The following is a 19,339-nucleotide window of genomic DNA, read 5'->3' as shown; positions in this document are numbered from 1 at the left end:
TAATGAGTTATGTTAAAAAGAAAATCATTGAAGTAAAGCAATGACTACAACAGTATTACATTCATCATTTTATTATAATTTATTCATTGACATGCAAAGCCATAGTATTCTTGTCTGTAAATTAAAAAGAAAATCTACGGAGAATATGACAATGTTACCAGGAAGTTGAAAAACAGAACCAAGTGTTGATGTATCAACTTTCGAGATCGGCAAAACCGAATGTTCTTTCAACAGCTTTGCACCAAGAATCCACCTTCTTCTTCCTCTTTTCTTCGCTTAATGTGGGGGAGAATGTGGTTGAGGCGTTGAGCTTATGCCCCGAAGCAAAGAGTTCGTCTTCTTTCCACACTCCGACAGCTATTCCAGCAGCATATGCAGCACCGAGAGCAGTTGTTTCTATGTCAGCTGGCCTCACCACGGGGCTTCCCAACAAGTCAGCCTGCGATCAACCACGATTAGAACACAAAATCGGATGATTGGATGAAGAGAGCATGAATGGTTTAGATAGTCTCTTCGATTTTCTACACACAGAGGTATGCATTGCAAGGCAGCTGAGATTCTAAGAAAAAGTACTGAGCCAAATTGTGTAAACGATGCATCAAGAACCTGTGTCATGGTCCAGGTTGAATGCTTACAATGTCAATATGAAATTCGCAGGCCTAACTGGAATGCTTAAAATTCATTGACAGCAACAAGCAATAAAAAAAATAGCTAGTGAAAAGGAAAATAAAAAACAACAGGAAAAGAATAGGGCCCTAACCTGAATTTGCATCAAGAGGTTGTTGACAGTACCACCGCCATCAACCCTAAGCAAGAACTCTCCCTTTTCAGTCTTAACCTCACCCTTCTCCCCTGCATCTTTGTGCATTGAATCCAATACATCTTTCGCTTGAAAACACATGCTTTCAAGCACCGCACGAGCAATGTGAGACTTGCTTGTAAACCTCGTGATTCCGATGCAAACTCCACGAGCATCATCTCGCCACCATGGAGCAAACAACCCATTAAAAGCAGGGACAAAGTAAACTCCTCCCGTGGAATTGACATTCGAGGCCAACGATTCAATCTCACTTGCAGAGGAAATTATTCCAAGACCGTCTCTTAGCCACTGAACTGCAGCTCCAGCAATGGCAATAGATCCCTCCAAAGCATAGTTGGTCGGTGCATTTGGACCGAGCTTGAATGCAAGCGTGGTTAGTAGTCCATGATTTGACTTAACAGGCTCATTGCCTGTGTTGAGCATGATAAAGGCACCAGTTCCATAAGTGCTTTTGGCCTCACCCTTTAGGCAAGCTTGACCAACCATTGCAGCATGCTGATCACCAAGACATCCGGCAATAGGAACATCAAAAACAGGCCACCCTTTGCTGATTTTACCAATGACCTCAGCATTACTTACAATTTTTGGAAGAATTTCAGCTGGTATTCCAAGAATTTTCAATGTGGTTTTGTCCCAATCAAGGGTTTTGAGCTTCATGAGCATAGTACGCTATGCGTTAGAGACATCAGTGACATGTAATCCGCCGTTTACACCGCCGGTTAAGTTCCAGATTAACCATGTGTCTATAGTACCAAACAAGGCATCCCCTTTTTCAATAGAAGCTTTAACCTCCACCTTGTTCTCCATCAACCATAGCAGCTTCACTGCACTAAAGTAAGTGCTTAAAGGCAAACCACATGATTCCACAAAATGAGTTCTCCCTCCTGGTAGTTCTTTCTCCAATTTCCTAATATTAAGATCAACACAAACATCAATTACATAGAACTCAAACTAGGCTATTGACATCAAAACTAAAGGAATTCATGATTACAGAAACCAAGGGCATATAAATCAAACCAATTCCATGTATGAAAAGCTTTTCTCGCTCATGACTGAAAACTATCAATAATCCAATACTTTAACAACCAACTCAAAACAAAACCTAAGCAAAATCAAAGACGGAAGAAAATCAAGATGAAAATAGAATAAGCAGGGATGGGCTGAGCGGGGGCAGTAACTCTTGAAATTTTCAAATTCTTCTATATTTTAAATTTTGTCTGTATTTTCTATTCATAATCTGTTTTCATCCCTAAAAATTTTAAGTTCCCTCTTTAAAATTTTATAAGTTAGCTTTCTAATTTTTTTAAGTTCACTCCCTAAACAAACAGAAAAAACTGGAGAATGAGATTGATGAAAGAAAAGGAATACCTGCAAATGGAACTGGTACGAACATCCATCCAAACGATGGCGTTATAGAGAGGACAACCAGTAGATTTGCTCCAAACAACAGTGGTTTCTCTTTGATTGGTCAATCCAATTGCTTTGAGTCCACTGTCAACATTGTGTCCATCAGCAGTAGCCTTGTCTAGTGCCTTTGTGATGCACGACCTCACGCTCTCCAATATCTCCATCGGATCATGCTCCACCCATCTAACATCCCCCACCAAAGTCCCCGAAAAAAAAAAGAAACGTCAATAAACATATCAACAAATTCCAATAAACAAATTGATTAGGAATCGAGTTTTGAAAGGAGTACCCGGCTTCAGGGTAGAACAGAGTGAACTCGATCTGGTGGGAACCGATGACTCGAGCAGATTTGTCATAGATTAAGAACCAAGTGCTGGTGGTGCCCTGGTCGATTGAGTCGATGTAAATTTCTCCCGCCATTTTTGTTCTTCTCGGTTGTTTGTCAACTTAGATGCAGAGATTAGTAACAAAGAGAAGCAAGAAAGATGGGTGGCTTTTATACATTGGGATGGCCGTGGGTTATTGTTTATTTTTCTCGGAAATTATTTCCTTATTTTCTCGGGAATGTGGCCGAAAGTTTATCCAAACATCTTTCAAATACAACAAGAAAGGAAATCATAATTCAGGATAAACCTCAAATCGATTATGGCAGTGAATTCAATACTAATTTCATAATCAGATTTGCAATATGTTGCCTTCTATACTCTATTTTTGGGTTTAACGGATTCTTCTTTCGTTTACTTCCATTTTTCTGGGATCCTTTTTAGATTTTATTTATCACAACGAATATACTATTAATTACAAAAAGTAAGATAAAAATTATTAAAAAAAAACCTAAAATAGAAAAATGCCATTAAAAACAATTTACAGAAAATAAATTTACCATTACATCTTATTAATATTTTTCTTTTTATATTTTGTCCTTTCAGTCGAGTACATGCTGAATTGAGAATCATTAGAAAAAGCTCATTAATCTTTTATCATATTGATTATTTTTAAATTATGTCATCGATCTGTGTGTAGTCCCAATATTTTAATTTACTAATTCTAATCTTGGTATAAACTAATATAATTAATTATAATAATTAAATAATCAATTTAAAAATATTAATTAAATTTATACTTTACGCAAAGTAACAAATAAATAACAATTTAGTATAAAAATGACAAAAGAGATAATTCCGACTTTTAGGCGGAAATTTCAAAGTATGACTAGGAGTGAATAATTCAAAGAAAGACGAGATGACACGTGTCGTTGACTTTAATGACAAGATAGTGTAGACAACACGGTCATCCCTTTAGGGTCACGGAGGCCACGTGGTGCCGTCTTCTTCAACTTGCCATGATTATGTATCATCAAGTTATTAAATTTAAAATTTAATGATATTTAAAGTATTCAATTTTTAAAAAATATATATTAATTTTAAATTTTTATATTTAATGTGTTTTTAATTTAAAAATATTATTAATTTTTATTAATAAAATTAAACAACGATCATTATGATACTAATGTAGTAATTCGTTGACGTAATGGTTGAAGGTATTGATGTATCAATTTACGATCGATGATGATATGATGAAAGGAAAAATTAAATTTTTTTAATTTGAAGATAATTTTTTTTGTTAAAAAATTTGAATACTTATTTATTTTTTAAATAAAATTATTTTAAATCTAAAATTTTAGAAAATTAAATTACTAAACAATATTAAAAACTTGTAAAACTAAAAAATTATTAAAAATAAAATTTTAAAAAAATATATTATGCATAATAATATATATTTATATAATATAGTCACAAAAGAAAAATAATCATATTAACATAGTTAAACTAACAAATTCAATATGATTTTAATTTCATATTATGGATGTCGTGCCTTCTTATATCATACATACATGAATGCCAAATATATTTGTATCACCATACAAATATATCAATAATAATTATATAAAGTATTATTATTAGATTAATTGAGATTACAAATTTTATATCTAAATATTATTAAAAAAATATCTTAGATTATTCGCATCAATACACACATCTAATCATACTATGAATAATCCTAATGGTCATTCGAAAGCCCTTCACATCATAAGTTAGTGTATAAAAGGACGCTTAAAAATTGTACAAAATATGATTGGATATGTGTATTGATATGAATAATTTATGATGCTTTTTAACTATATTTAGATGCAAAATCTGTAAGTCTCGAATAATCTAATAGAATATTTTATATAAGTGTTGACGATATAAATATGTTATAATAAAATCATGTTTAGTCTGTGTACTTGTATGATACAAAAGTGTATGATATTTTTAGTGGCGGTTGATATATATATATACATGAAATTAAAAGTATAATGGCTTTGTTAATTCGATTATATGAATATGATTAATTTAGTTTCTTGTCTATATGTTATATATATAGTAAGTGTAATATATTTTTTAAATTTTATTTTTTAATAATTGATACTTTTATAATTGTGATATATTTTTACTTTTTAATAGTGCTTTTAGTATATTATATTGTTAGTAATTACATTTTAATTTTTTTAGTATTTTTATATTTAATTTTTTGAATATTTTTATATTTTAAATTTAAAAATATTTTTAAAAAAATCTAGACATGCCATCGAACTTTCTAAAATATCATTTTGATCATCAAATTCGACCAAAAAAGTTAATTTGATCTTTTTATCATGTCATCCTCCAATGTAGATTGTTACGTCAGAGACATAGATCACCACATCAATATCATGGATTGTTACATCATCATCATGAACTATCGTGTTATCATAGTAAAGATCAACCTTTGATTTCGTTAGTTAAAATGTCAAATTAATTTTTTTAGTTTAAAAGTAAAAAAAAAATACAGGAGTTGCAATAATTTTGTTTGAGAAAGTTTGAGGGTATTATTTAATAATTTTATATTAGCCTTCCATTTAAGTATATTATAAATGAATGTATAATGTTATGCATTATTTCACATAATTTCTTTACCTACATTAAAATTTTCATAGTACTCGATTAAACTCTCTATATGAAATAAGTAATTTCAATGATTAAAGTAAGGTTATTATTACATTTAGGATTTAATTTTTAAGTGATTGAAATTTTTTAGAAATCTTAAATTCTTAAGGTAAGAAACTTGTTAAATTTTAATAATTAAAGAATCATTGATGAACGGCTGCCGCTTGCATCCATTGTTGATAAGAAAAATAAAGAAGAAGAATATCTTTGGTTTGGTGTTGGTCGTTTGCCAACTTAACATTAAAACTTTCATTCTTTTCTTATTTATCTATCTATTTAATTCTTAATAAGACATATTAAGTGAAAGATTCAAAATGAATTAATATTATATGGTAGCTTTCACAAGTAGACAGGCGATGTGCCTATAAAATACATAAAGGTAAATTACGCTATTTTTCATTAAATTTTACTCTCTTTCGTATTTTACTCGTACTTTTAATTTTTCTAATTTACTTACTAAACTTTCGAATTATTTTTGTTTTGATCATTTTGCATTAATTTATTATTATTTTGTTATGAAGTGACATTTTTATTATTATTTAATATAAAAATGATTTTAAACAAATAATAAAATATGTCACATCGTATCAAAATAATAATAATAAAATAATTCAAAATAACCAAAACATGAGTAATTTAAAAGTTTAATAAATAAATTGAAAACATAAAAATACAGTGAGGAAAATAGGATAAAGAATAAAGTTTAATAGAGAATAATGTATTTTATCCAATAAATAAACAATGGTGAATGTACATTGGTGTTAGGGTGGGTACGTGTCCACCCTGAAACTTTCTATTTAAAATTTAAATTTTTTTCTTTGAATAGATATGTGTGTTCACCTTAAAATTTTACCGTGTCTATATAAAAATATTTCTAAACAATTTATTTTATGTTAAGAAGTTAAATTTAAAAAGTGATTATTCACCTACTCTTTTAAACACGATTAAAAGTCTCATTATGGGATGTAAAATGCTGCTCTAAAATCAATACATTAACAAAGTACTTGTATAAAAAGAATGAAGTGACTTTAGGCCTTAGTTAAATTACGATGTTATTATTTTGAATTATGATATTTAAATAAAATCATATAAGGTGCTTTAAAAAGTTGGGGTCTATTTCTTTGGGTATAATACCAAACTTAACCCTCAATGTTTATTAAAATAATCAAATTATCATTTGCTTTCTATATTTTTTTGAGTATTTAGCCTTAATATTTCATTTCAAGGCAAAATATTCTATAACATTTGACCAAATAGTCATTTTAGTTCTTATCATTTTTTCTAGAGTATTTTGGCCCTCAACATTTCATTTAAAGATAAAAAGGTCCCTCTATTAGAGTGTTAACCTTTTGTTAACTAACTATTTCCATACATAAAGATATTCTTTTGTCCTAAAATAAAACATTAGAGGTCAAATTATTCTAAAAAGGAATAAAGACCAAAATGATCATTTGAATATATTAGAGACTAATATTGATATAATACTATTGATTTTTTTAGAGTCAAAATATTTTTTAAAATGGTATCATTTATTTAATTATATAATATAAAATTTATGTTAGAAACTATTTAAAAAAAGAATTTGTGGGGTGTCGTTTGACAGCCCTTACCTTATCCTACACAAGAGAACAAAACTTTATTGAAAACACCAAGGGTCGTACCAGCTATACTAGTATTTTATGGATTAACTTTATGCATCATTCATGAATTAGATAATGGTTAAGATTTCATGACGATGAATTATTATTTAATTCATTCATACGAACATTAATAGTATAATTAGTGTTCTTGTACCAATCTTTGGAAATTGCCCTTGAAATACACGACTCCCCATAGACTAGCCTCGACCAAACTAGTGTTCTTGTTGCGGTTAATTTTACAATATTTTATACGAGAGAGAATAAATTTATAAAAAAATTCAAAAAAATGGAGCTCGAATTCTAAAATTTAAGAATTGGGTAAATTGGGTTAGTAAACTCGTCCTTATTATAATGAATCTCTATAAAATTTGATCAGAAATAATCGATTAATGTATCATATATCAATGGTTAAACTAAAAAAGTTATTACACTTATTTATTCATAGATTTTTTTTCTTGATAAAAGTTATATTGTGCGTGACATCATAATAACGAATTCTAGATATGGTCATATTTAATTTTTTTCAGTTAATTTTAGTTTGCTTCTCGTGTGTAACTATATTTTTTTAATAATGTGTAGTGATTGTAAGATAATATACATTCATAATCTTTCTTAATTATTGACAACACACACATCCTATAGACACAAATGCTCAAAACTATAACCTCTAGAAAAAACACTATTTAACTATTGAGACCATTTGATGGGTTCTTATGTATAACTACATTCATTTGTAACATTTCTCATCTATCTATTAATACTGAAAGCTTTTAACCATTTATTTTAAAAATTATTGACAATTTTTTTAATTTAAAGTGATTACAAGTGATAGTATATGTTCTAGAGACTCTTAATCATTTGACAATGGACGTTCAAATGTCTTACAATCACTTATGCTCGAACCCAAAACTTTCAATAATATATAATCACCTCTTTAAGGACCGAGGTAAATTGATTGGTGTTGACAACTTTTTTTTAACGAAAAACTATTTTGGTATTTTTTTGTATTTATCCATAGACGATGAATTTAGTCTAGATCTAAATTTGTGCACTTCATTTATTTAAAAATATTATTCATAATAAAAATTATATTATGCGTGACATGAGAATACTGAGCTCTAAACTTGGTCATACTTTAAATTTTATTTTTCATTTAATTTTAATATGTTTCTCATGTATAATTACTTTTTTTCATATCGCAAGGTAGTATATATTCATAATTTTTTACTATACACACGTCTTACAGACACAACTGCTAGAATCTAAAACCTCTAAAGATAGAAAAACACTTATTTTAACCAATGAGATCACTTGATGAATTCTCATGTATGGTAATTACATTCATTTGTAATATTTCGCATCTATCTATAGACACTGAGAGTTATTAACCATCTGTTTTTAAGATTGTTAACATATATGATACTACTATTTAACCTTTTGTAGAAATATGACTAGTTATTTTATTGGTGATAATTTCGTTGGTTTAGTGTTTTTGTAACATCTCAAAAACAATTTAAATTTTTCGATGATTAGAGTATCATAAAATTTAAAATCACAAAAAAATATATATACAAAAAATTTTAACTTGTTGACTGTGATATGATAAAATATTATCCTAGAATCTCAAACGACCATCGTATCTCAGTCATCATATTAACATCCGGCATAAACAACCGCTAATTTTTTAACAAAAAATGACAAATTTGGAACATAATAAATAGTCGGTGACCATTTTGTAACTTTTAATAGTATAGGAACTCAATAAAGCAGTAGCCTATAGTCGGGGACCATTTGTATACTTTACCCTAATATATATTGTTTATATTTTTATTAGGCTTATATTATAAATAAGTACCTAAAGCATTTTTTTGATCAAAAGATATATCTAAACTTATATTTTTGGTCAAAATATGTACCTAAAGTATTTAGTTTTTTTCATCAAAGTTCTAAAATAGTTGACATGTAATATTAATTAAACAATATTTTAGGTACTTAGATGAAAATTTTAATACTTCAGGTATCTATTTTGACCAAAAAGATAAATTTAAATATTTATTTTGACAAAAAATACTTTAAGTACTTAAATGAAAAAAAATAATACACTTTAGGTACTCATTTATGATATAAACCTTTTATTATTTGATTGTATGTTGTTATGTATTGTACCTTATGACTTCTTACTTCTTTATAATCCAATTTTCAAAGAGCAAATTAAGTAAATTTTATAGAGTACTAATAGATTGTGAATTATTTAAGAATTAAACGTTCTAGCCCATTATAAGGATACGTTTTTATAGATATAATAGTAATAATTTTATAAAAAAATATTATGAAACATAAATTCGATTCATCAAAAGAGAACAAAATAATATTGTAAATACTTTGATCAAAATAAGTTGCAGAAAATTCATAAATTAATGTTGAGTATTTATACACTTAATTAATAAGTATATCGACTAATTTATAAAAAATATCAATTAAATATTCATGAACAAATAAAGTTAATTAAATTTTACTAACTAATTGATCTAATAAGATAAGATATTAGAGTTGATAAGAAAAACCATTTAAATCCTAACATAATAAATACAACAAACTAAATTAAGAAAATCACTATAATAAATAAAACTTATACAATACTTGATTTGATTTAATCAATTAATAAATTAAGTACCGATGACTAAATAAAAAATTAATTCATCAATTTTATTATTAGTCAAATTTGTTAAAAATAATAATATTAATTAATAGAAAAAGTTTACTTTTTTTTTATTTAGAATAGTTTAATTCGATGTGGTTTTTTATAAGATGCTATTGACCTTTTGATTTTATTTTATTATGACTCTCTCATAATGCAAATTTATTCGATTACAAAAGGACCATTTTTGTAGTTAGTTTTATTTTTAATATGTTTGGGAGAATACATATTATTTTATTATTTATGGAATTTAAATATTTGTGAATTAAATAAATACTTTTATTTCATTAAATAATTTGATGGATCAGACTTAGTTTTTTTTTTTGTCTTCCATAAGATTTTTTTTAAATAATTAAAGTTATAAAAGAGAACATTAATAGGGTAAACTATACAAAATGGGTCCCCTATTGTCAGGTGTTATTTTGTTGAGTTTTTCAATCATTAAAAGATATAAAATGATTCTTCGATTATAGGACGTTGCTTTGTCAAGTCACTCGACTAGTCAAAATTATAAAATGATCACTCGGTTATTCACATGTTAAAAACTCGTCATTTTCATTAAAAATGACAGACTTTTGAATTGTACATTAATCTGTTGACTTTGATGTAATAAAATCTGATTATATAATCGTTTGACCTATATTTTATAAATTAAATTTTTATTTATATTATATCATCGAATCAATGCTTGAAATATTATATCGTTTAATAAGTGTTTGAAAATAACGATAATATCAATAGATATCATTAAAATATAATTTTATCATATCTCAGTTAATAAATTAACACTAAATTCATAAAATTGTCAATTTTTTTAATAAAATAATGAGTTTAAAACACACAAATAATTGAATGACAATTTTATAACTTTAATAATTAAAGATTTAACAAAATAATATTTTATAATCGAATAACACATCTGTAAGTTTTAATAGTCATCTATAGTCGATGATTATTTGTATTGTTTACCCAAATTAATAATGAGGTGTTGATGATTGAGTACAGCAAGGTAAGCGTCCAAAACCACACAGTGAATATGTGAATAGTGAGTAATTGAAGTCCACTTGGGAGAACCAGTAAACAAAGGCCACCACCTACTTAAACACATTTGTTTCCATTATCACACTCCTTCCTCATCCTCTCAGCGCTTCAGATCTGTCGGTGCTGCCGCATTCTCGGTCCATCACCGCCGTCCATTCTCCTAAATCTCCACCATGTACGGCAGAGATCTGTGGGGAGGTCCCCTGGAGATAAACGCCACTGATTCAGCCACCGACGACGACCGGAGCAGGAATCTGCAGGACCTTGACAGGGCTGCACTCTCTCGCCCCTTGGATGAGACCCAGCAAAGCTGGCTCCTTGGCCCCGGCGAGCAGAAGAAGAAGAAGAAGTACGTTGATCTCGGATGTATAATTGTCAGCCGCATGATCTTTGTGTGGACCGTCGGTACCCTGCTCGTCTCCGGCTTCCTTGCTGGATTCATCACCCTCATCGTCAAGACGGTTCCACGTCATCACCACCGCCACCCTCCCCCCGATAACTACACTCTTGCTCTTCATAAGGCGCTCATGTTCTTCAATGCTCAGCGTTGTACGTTTCATCTCCCTTTCCTTTTTTACTTCCAATTGATGTTATCTGGACTCAACTTCATATATGATCCTTTTTCATACAACTGAATTTGGAAATGTATCATGATTAGTTGATTACATTGCTAAATTGGGTATTGATTAGATTCATCACATGAGATCTAGTCTAGTCAACGTTGTTTTTTACAACGTAATAATAGCAGTAAATACTAAATACCTACACTTTACTGGTTGTGTTATTTTATTTTTTTTGATAGACTGGTTGTGTTATTGTTGAATTGTTTATATTCTAATACATATGGATCAACTGTAGCCGGGAAGCTGCCCAAGCATAACAACGTGTCGTGGAGGCCGAACTCATGTCTCCAAGATGGAAAATCCGATCCGTCCGTTTTGATGAAAGATCTGGTCGGTGGATGCTATAAAGTTCAACTTTCCTAAATCTTTTGCAATGACCATGTTGAGCTGGAGTGTCATCGAGTACAGTGCTAAATATGAAGCAGCCGGTGAGCTCAATCATGTTAAAGAGGTTATCAAATGGGGTACTGATTATCTTCTTAACACCTTCAACAATACTGCTGATACCATTGACAGGATTGCAGCGCAGGTATAATTTTACTATTTCTACCATATTACCAATTGACCATATAACTAATGCTATTCCTTATTTTGTTCTTATTCCTTTGTCAATTTCATATGCTAACTTACCGATTCACAGGTCGGGGTGGGAGATACATCTGGAGGTAGTACCCCGAATGATCATTATTGCTGGATGCGCCCTGAGGACATTGATTACCCACGTTCTGTATATGAATGCCATAGTTGCTCTGATCTTGCTGCTGAAATGGCTGCTGCTTCGGCTTCTGCTTCCATCGTTTTCAAGGACAACAAGGCATACTCTCAAAAGTTTGTCCACGGTGCCCGGACACTCTTTCAGTTCGCTAGGGATCAAAGAGGCAGATATAGTGCTGGTGGTTCTGACCCCGCTCTCTTTTATAATTCCTCGAGTTATTGGGATGAGTTTGTCTGGGGTGGAGCCTGGCTATACTATGCCACTGGGAACTGTCCTACCTTCAGTTACTCATCCTAAACTTGCCAAGCATGCTGGTGCTTTCTGGGGTGGCCCAGATTATGGTGTTCTTAGCTGGGATAATAAGCTTGCTGGTGCTCAGGTAACCCTCCTGCTTGTATTTCTAGTTTTGTTTCTTGTATTGCTATCCACCCTATTTTTGATGATTTGATATAGAAACTTTTTCCTGAAAAAATATGCTTGGAATTTGTATTTTAGGTTAGCTTGTGTTGTTTACAGCACTATGTTATTCAAATCATTAATATGCACTGCACTCTAGGGAGGAATGTTGAATTTTCTTGATTCAATCATCTTTCTTTCAGGCATTTGCTAAGTTTCTTCCAGTTTTCTCCCATATGTTTAAATATAATTTGATATTGCATTTTAATTTAATAACAACTTGTTTATCTTATATATTGTATAGTTTCAACTTTATTTGAAGCAACTCTGCCACTGTATGATGGACCTTTTATTTTTTTTTTGCAGTAACTATGTTCTACTTGCCACAAATAGCTTCCATGTTAATTGCTAATATAACTGATGTTTTGTGTTTTAGGTGCTTCTGAGCCGGTTGAGATTGTTTTTGAGTCCCGGGTATCCATATGAGGAAATATTGAGTACATTTCATAATCAAACCAGCATAATTATGTGCTCATTCCTTCCAGTTTTTACTAGCTTTAATAGGACTAAAGGTAAACATATCCTTCTCTTATGTTTCTTTTCCGTGACCACGTCAACTTTGGACATTTACGCAGGAGGTTTGATTCAGTTAAACCATGGAAGGCCTCAACCTCTGCAATACGTTGTCAATGCAGCCTTCTTAGCCGCCCTATACAGTGATTATCTTGATGCTGCTGATACACCTGGATGGTATTGTGGTCCCAATTTCTATTCATCTGACGTCCTGCGTGAATTTGCCAAAACCCAGGTATGTTGTAGTTTGTTCTTCTGGCTAAGTCATGCCAAGGCATTCTAGGGCAGGGTGACCCATAATTTGTTCATCTGGCTGTTATTTTGGCAGATTGATTATATTATTGGCAAAATTCCTCGGAAAATGAGCTATGTTGTGGGCTTCGGTAACCATTACCCAAAGCATGTTCACCATAGAGGCGCATCTATCCCCAAGAATAATTTCAAATATAGCTGTAAAGGGGGATGGAAATGGAAATGGAGGGATACGACAAAGCCCGACCCGAACACACTTGTGGGAGCCATGGTTACTGGACCGGACAAGCATGATCGATTCCGTGACGTTCGCACCAACTACAACTACACAGAGCCAACTCTTGCGGGCAATGCAGGTTTGGTTGCTGCACTTGTGGCATTGTCCGGTGACAAGTCAACAGGAATTGACAAGAATACCATTTTTTCTGCGGTTCCACCAATGTTTCCCACACCGCCACCACCTCCGGCACCTTGGAAACCATGATTTTGATCTTTCTTCTGTGAGATTTTGGAATTAGTTTTCGGTACGAAAATGACCTTGACAGTAAAAGAAAAACGCAAGAAGGCAAGAGAGTAGATGAGCAATGAAACAACCAGCACAAAATTCGTCTTGGTTCGGTTGTCGGCATTGGGAATCAGACAATCATTCATTCAAACTTTGATAATTTGTGTATGAAAGTCTATTTGGATTATGTGGTATAGAGACAAGCTTGCGTGTATAATATTGATGTTGTATTATTAGAAACACTCAAATTGATTCGCAATAAATTTGTATTTGATGTCTGATTGTTACACAAATCTCGCCTTAGCTGGTCCTTTCAAGGTTTTTGCTTTTTAAAAGTAGAATTTATGTTGTAAATGTTTGTTAGTCGCTTGAACAGTAAGTGTAAATGACACGACATGTATGATTTAATGTAATGTGAAAAGCTTTTGCTGTAAAAGCCTGAAAACAGCAATTTTAGTTACCATTGGGTTGGTAATTCTGTAGCGAAGAAACTACAACTTGACCATGCAATTCTTCCCTATCAAAACTAGCAGTTTCTCTCTTCTTCGATCATTTCTCGACACCCATACCCTCCATATTTGCTCTGTTTCTTTCTCTCCCATTCTCTTTCACATTCATCCTATAACATTGGTGTTGGTTTTTTTTTTAAGGTAAGAATCATCATCCTCATCTCCCAAACTTCAAAATGAGATGAATTTTCGTATAAAGGTTTGAAGAAGTTAAGAATTTTCAAAAGATTTAAGCTTTTAGGGTATTCATGGAGGATTTGAGAAGATTAGAGAGTTACTCGTTTTATATTCTACTTTCCCTCCACTCTTTAATTGTATCATAATTTATTTTATTGCTTGTTTGTTTAGTGAAGGAACAAGAGAAATGAGAAGTCTTGAAGAGGTGATTAAGGAACCTTATTTTGGTTTTTTTCTCCCAAGGTAACACATTCTTGTTTTTAGTGTATAGCATATAAACCATAAATATAGCTTCTTATGAGTCAAAATATACGTTTGATGTGTATTTTGTGAATTTGACGTTGTAAATGGTTATAAATAATGTCAAATGATGTATTGATGGTGCTTGTTGCTTTAGAGATTGACTTGAGTGTGGGTGGGACAGGATGCTTAGAGTCGTGTTAGAATGAATCCTCACATCTTAATAGTTCATTTCTACACTCTAGTATCGATATTATTCTTGAAGTATCGGTCTCTTTAAATCTCAAAAGAAATATAGATAAATTAAATTAAGAGTATTTGTATTGTTCATGTGATATCTATACTTCCATTTATAAATAGGCACAAACTACCCTTAAAAAATAAAAAATAAATAAAATTGAAGTTTTACAATTTTTTTTAAAGAAAAGTCTGGTAGTGATCGTGGAAGAAAGAAGAAAAAAAGTTTTAGAATCGTCCTTGATAATACTTTAGGTTAGTTTTAGTGTCATGTGAATTTTACCATCAAATGATAATAGACTCGTTGTCTTAACGGTTAGACCCTACAACAATAACTACAATATTATCTCATAACAGAATCATATTTTTCAATAGATTCAATCTTAATCTTATGCATATGGTTCCATGACGAGTAAATATGATCTCGGAACATGCAATTCATTTTCCTCACATAAAAGAAAACTTGCTCAAAATCCAGTACGTAACATTGTGGTACGATGAGGCCAACACAAAGCATATGGATGGAATTAAGGGTCGTTTGTCGGGATAGATGTATAATTTTATGTTATGTGTGAACTTTTAAAATTTTATAAAAGAGATAGACTTATAAAATTCTAGGAGGCAAAAATAGATTTTTCAATAAAAAACATAAAAAAATTAAAATATACGATAATTTTAAATTATTAGGGTGACTGCTCTCACATGCCCCTCAATTTATCTTTAGTTGTGTACTTAGAATATGTAAATTTCATGGCCTTGATTTGGGAATGAATAAGAATGGATAGAAGGGAGTGTGGAATTTTTTTTTAAATCTCCTACATTTTAGATTTTTTAATTTATTGTAAGAATTTCATGGGTTGAAAGAAGATGTAAGGCCCAAAATTCGACATAAGAACCGATTGGCCCATTCCCGTTACGTTAGACACCATATCTATTAGACCCCTCGAGTTCTGATTCCAACATATGAAAAACATCTGCAACAACATTTATTGAGATTACATCACTTTAATGAATCGTGGCAAATGATAAAAATAAACAAACTTGAAGACAATGATTCCAACATATAAAAATCTTCTTACCAAAGCAAAAGTAGTGGAAATAGGAAAACCTGATTGCAGTTTTTGAAACTTTCCACGTTCGCTATTATACTATCCGTTGTTTTGTTTGAGGTTATTTATTCGTTGATGATTTTATTGATAGGGCGACAATTTAGGATGAATATTACTCCGTGGGGAAGCAAAAGAGGATCCAGGCTCTTAAAATAGAAACGACAGACTAATTGAAGTGAGTGCATTCCGATTGTCATCTTGTGGACAAGTCAACGGTGTGGTATATATGAATCACGAGATACCTTGTTTGCTTATTTACTCACAGACTGACAACTCCATGACTTCATAGTCCCAACAAACTTCCTCTTAATTACAGCTCTACAACAAGAAATCAATTCTGTCAGAGTGTCAAACTATGGGGTCAACCTCTTCCATTCAATTCCATCGCTGCTGCTCCACTGGGCTGTCTGTTGATTCTGATTTAGATCCTCAGTTCTGTGTTTTCCCTTGTCTCTCTTATGCCATCGCCAAATTCTTCATTTTCTCTTCACCTCTCCCGTTTCATTTTTCCAATGTTTATTTTATTAGTAGGAGTGATTACAAGATAATATTCGTTTATGATTCTTTTAACTATTCATAATGCATACACACTTTACGTTTGCATCCACTCGAATTCAGTCTTCAACAGAAAATAACACTTCTTTTAACCACAATTTACATAATACAATAACATGTAATATATTGATTACTTAATCTAGATTTAGTACTATAAGATAATTTTTTAATCTAATTTATTCTATTTACACTATTGAAATTTCGATATTATAAATTATTATATAACATACCATTCTTGGATTTTTTTAAAAGAAATCGATATCCACTACATTTAATAACATTAATATTTATTATATTATCTTACTGAATGACTTTAGTAATAAAAGGAAGTGTTGTTCTTTTTAGAAATCTTGAGTTCGAACAATTATATTTACAAAGAATGTATTCATTAATTAATCAATCCTTCCAGACTAATAAATACTTGAGAATTTTTATGCCCACGTCTTTAAATAACATAAAATTTGATTTCCTCGCCTTACATAACAGAGACAAGTCCCAGTGGTTGTTAGAACTTGATAAGGTGGTTTGACCAGTGACTAGCTTCACTTGGACTGAAATTTTAAAGGGCTGGAGCCCTACATTAACTTGTAATTATGATGCTACCAACTCCACCTCTATATTCTTCAACGACCATAAAACGTTGTTCTAACATAAATGATATGCAAGGTGTTGAGTGGTTGCTATGGCTATTCACTTTCAAGAGCAGCTAAGATTAATAGTTTTGAGACGTTTCACATTGTAAGTGGTGCCAACAGCCATACACTTCAAAAAAATTACTATTAGTGAAAGAATAATAATTGTCTTGGATTTTGTTTAGAATAAACCCTAATTAAGGATCACCCTATTGAGAAAATTATTGTTTCTATTAAAAAAGAAAAAACAATCCATTTTTATCCTTATTGAGCCTAATTTAATTTTGTTTAGATTAAGCCCTAATTAGGGATCACTCTTTAAACTAAGAGGCAAAAATGAAAAAAAAAAGTCACAGCATAAATTCGGGATTAAAAGTTTTTGGAGACAAATTTCAATTAATTAAGTGAAATTTAGATTATATGAGACTAAATCGGAATAAGATATCCATAAAAATAATGCCTTGGGGTAGAATATAGCTTGAAAGCATGTTTATGTGGGTTGCATGATATTAACTTGAAATGTTTGATTTTAGTGTTTAACATAAGATATTTAGGTGCAAAATGATGCTATAGGAACCTTATGAAGCATCAATACCAATTAAATGTATTGATACCTATAGAAGGGATTTGGAAGTGGATTTTTAGTCTTAGAAGATATTTTTTGGACATCAATATCGATGTTGCGCTTGCAGTATTGTACTAATTGAATGTATGAAGAAATCTAGGTAAGTTAGAATAGTAGTATTGACACTATTCTTCACATGTATTGATATTATTCATAAAATCGATATTGAGGGCTTGATATCAATACTAGGGAAAATAATCAAACTTTGAAGATGGTTTTGGTATTAGTATTGACAGATGGTATTGATATCATGAAGGTGATATCATTATTGGCATGGTAATATCAATATGAACCCTATTGCGGCGTTTGTATAAAAACACCACTAAATTTATCATTTTGCGGCATTTTGAATGGAAACAACGTTATATGTTTAAAGTTAGTGGCGTTTACTCTCAAAACGCAGCTGTATAGCAGTTTTGCTGTAGTGTTTTGCGCATGAATTGACTAATGCAACTAAGATACAACTCATCCAAAATCAGTTCAGTCATTACTCGGGTCATAAAGTTAGCCGTAACAAAACTCATATATTCTCTCTATCTCTCCATAAATAACCTCCTCTTCTACCACTGAAATTATTTGACGACCGTCTTTGAATTTGAGAAATACATGGGGGTGTTGGTAGTTGATAAGAGAGTTATATGCAATTTTTAGCATTTTTCTCATCGATAAAATGCAATGGAAACTCCCAAGATGGTGCTCTAGGTCGCTTTCTGCTGCTAGTTATAGAAGAGTCACTCGCGCGAATTCAGTTCTTTCGGTTTGTGGGTCTACTTTATGTTAACATCTCTTCTGCCTACCTGCTCAAGTTTTTAATATCATCACTGATATTCTATTTTATTTTCATTTTGGTCACCCATCGATAAAAAATTAGCAGAGTGACATTTTTATTTTTTCAGTGATGACATGATATTTTTTCATCGTTCATTTTCTAATAGCGAGTGACTGAAATGAAACCAAAACGTGATTTTGAAAAAATAGTTTAGTGATCAAAACATAACCAAAGTGTATGGTTGGATGACTAAATATGTAGTTTATTCTTAAAAAATATCAACTAAGAAAGAACAAGTTTGGAAGTCAAAGGTGCACCACTACAACTTTCCAGCACCTAGAAAAAGAAACCCGAGAAATTAAAATTCAATTACTTTATGTAAATTTAGTTTTAAGAAAATGTTAAATTGTATATCTTCAAAATGTGTCCAATAGGAGGTTAAAATGGAAAGGACCCCATGCATGGAAAAGGATGGCCAAAATTTTAAAATATAGTATATGATTCAATTGCATTCATTTGAATTAATAATAAAAAAAGTAGCAGCAGGTCAAAGAGATGACTAGTATGATATTATTATAATGAAGTGGGTGAAAATAATAAGCCAAAAGTTTCATCATTCTTGTTAAAGTACACCACCTAATTGTAATATGATGACCAATCACATACATTAATTGGTAACCAAATCTTGTTAGAACGACCCAGAGAACTCGGCCACTCCACATTATTCCTTTTTATAGCATTCATTTTAATATAAGAATATTGTTTCCATCCATAGAGGAGTAAAAGA

General features: G+C 31.0%; 1 long non-coding RNA gene and 2 pseudogenes across 1 annotated transcript; 2 read left to right on the top strand and 1 right to left on the bottom strand.

Moving 5' to 3' along the window:
- Positions 1 to 110: 110 nt before the first annotated feature.
- Positions 111 to 2,954, bottom strand: LOC120119606 (annotated as a pseudogene).
- On the top strand, positions 2,555 to 19,339 carry LOC120119607. The gene is made up of 3 exons (XR_005515849.1): positions 2,555 to 2,690; positions 18,844 to 18,848; positions 19,328 to 19,339. It is a non-coding gene; the product is annotated as an uncharacterized LOC120119607 (long non-coding RNA).
- LOC120119604 lies at positions 10,730 to 13,992 on the top strand (annotated as a pseudogene).

Source organism: Hibiscus syriacus, unplaced genomic scaffold (assembly GCF_006381635.1).
Source record: "Hibiscus syriacus cultivar Baekdansim isolate YM2019G1 unplaced genomic scaffold, ASM638163v2 tig00110332_pilon, whole genome shotgun sequence".
NCBI lineage: Eukaryota > Viridiplantae > Streptophyta > Magnoliopsida > Malvales > Malvaceae > Hibiscus > Hibiscus syriacus.
Note: the sequence above shows the minus strand (reverse complement) of the source record. Positions and strands in the feature narration are given on the sequence as shown.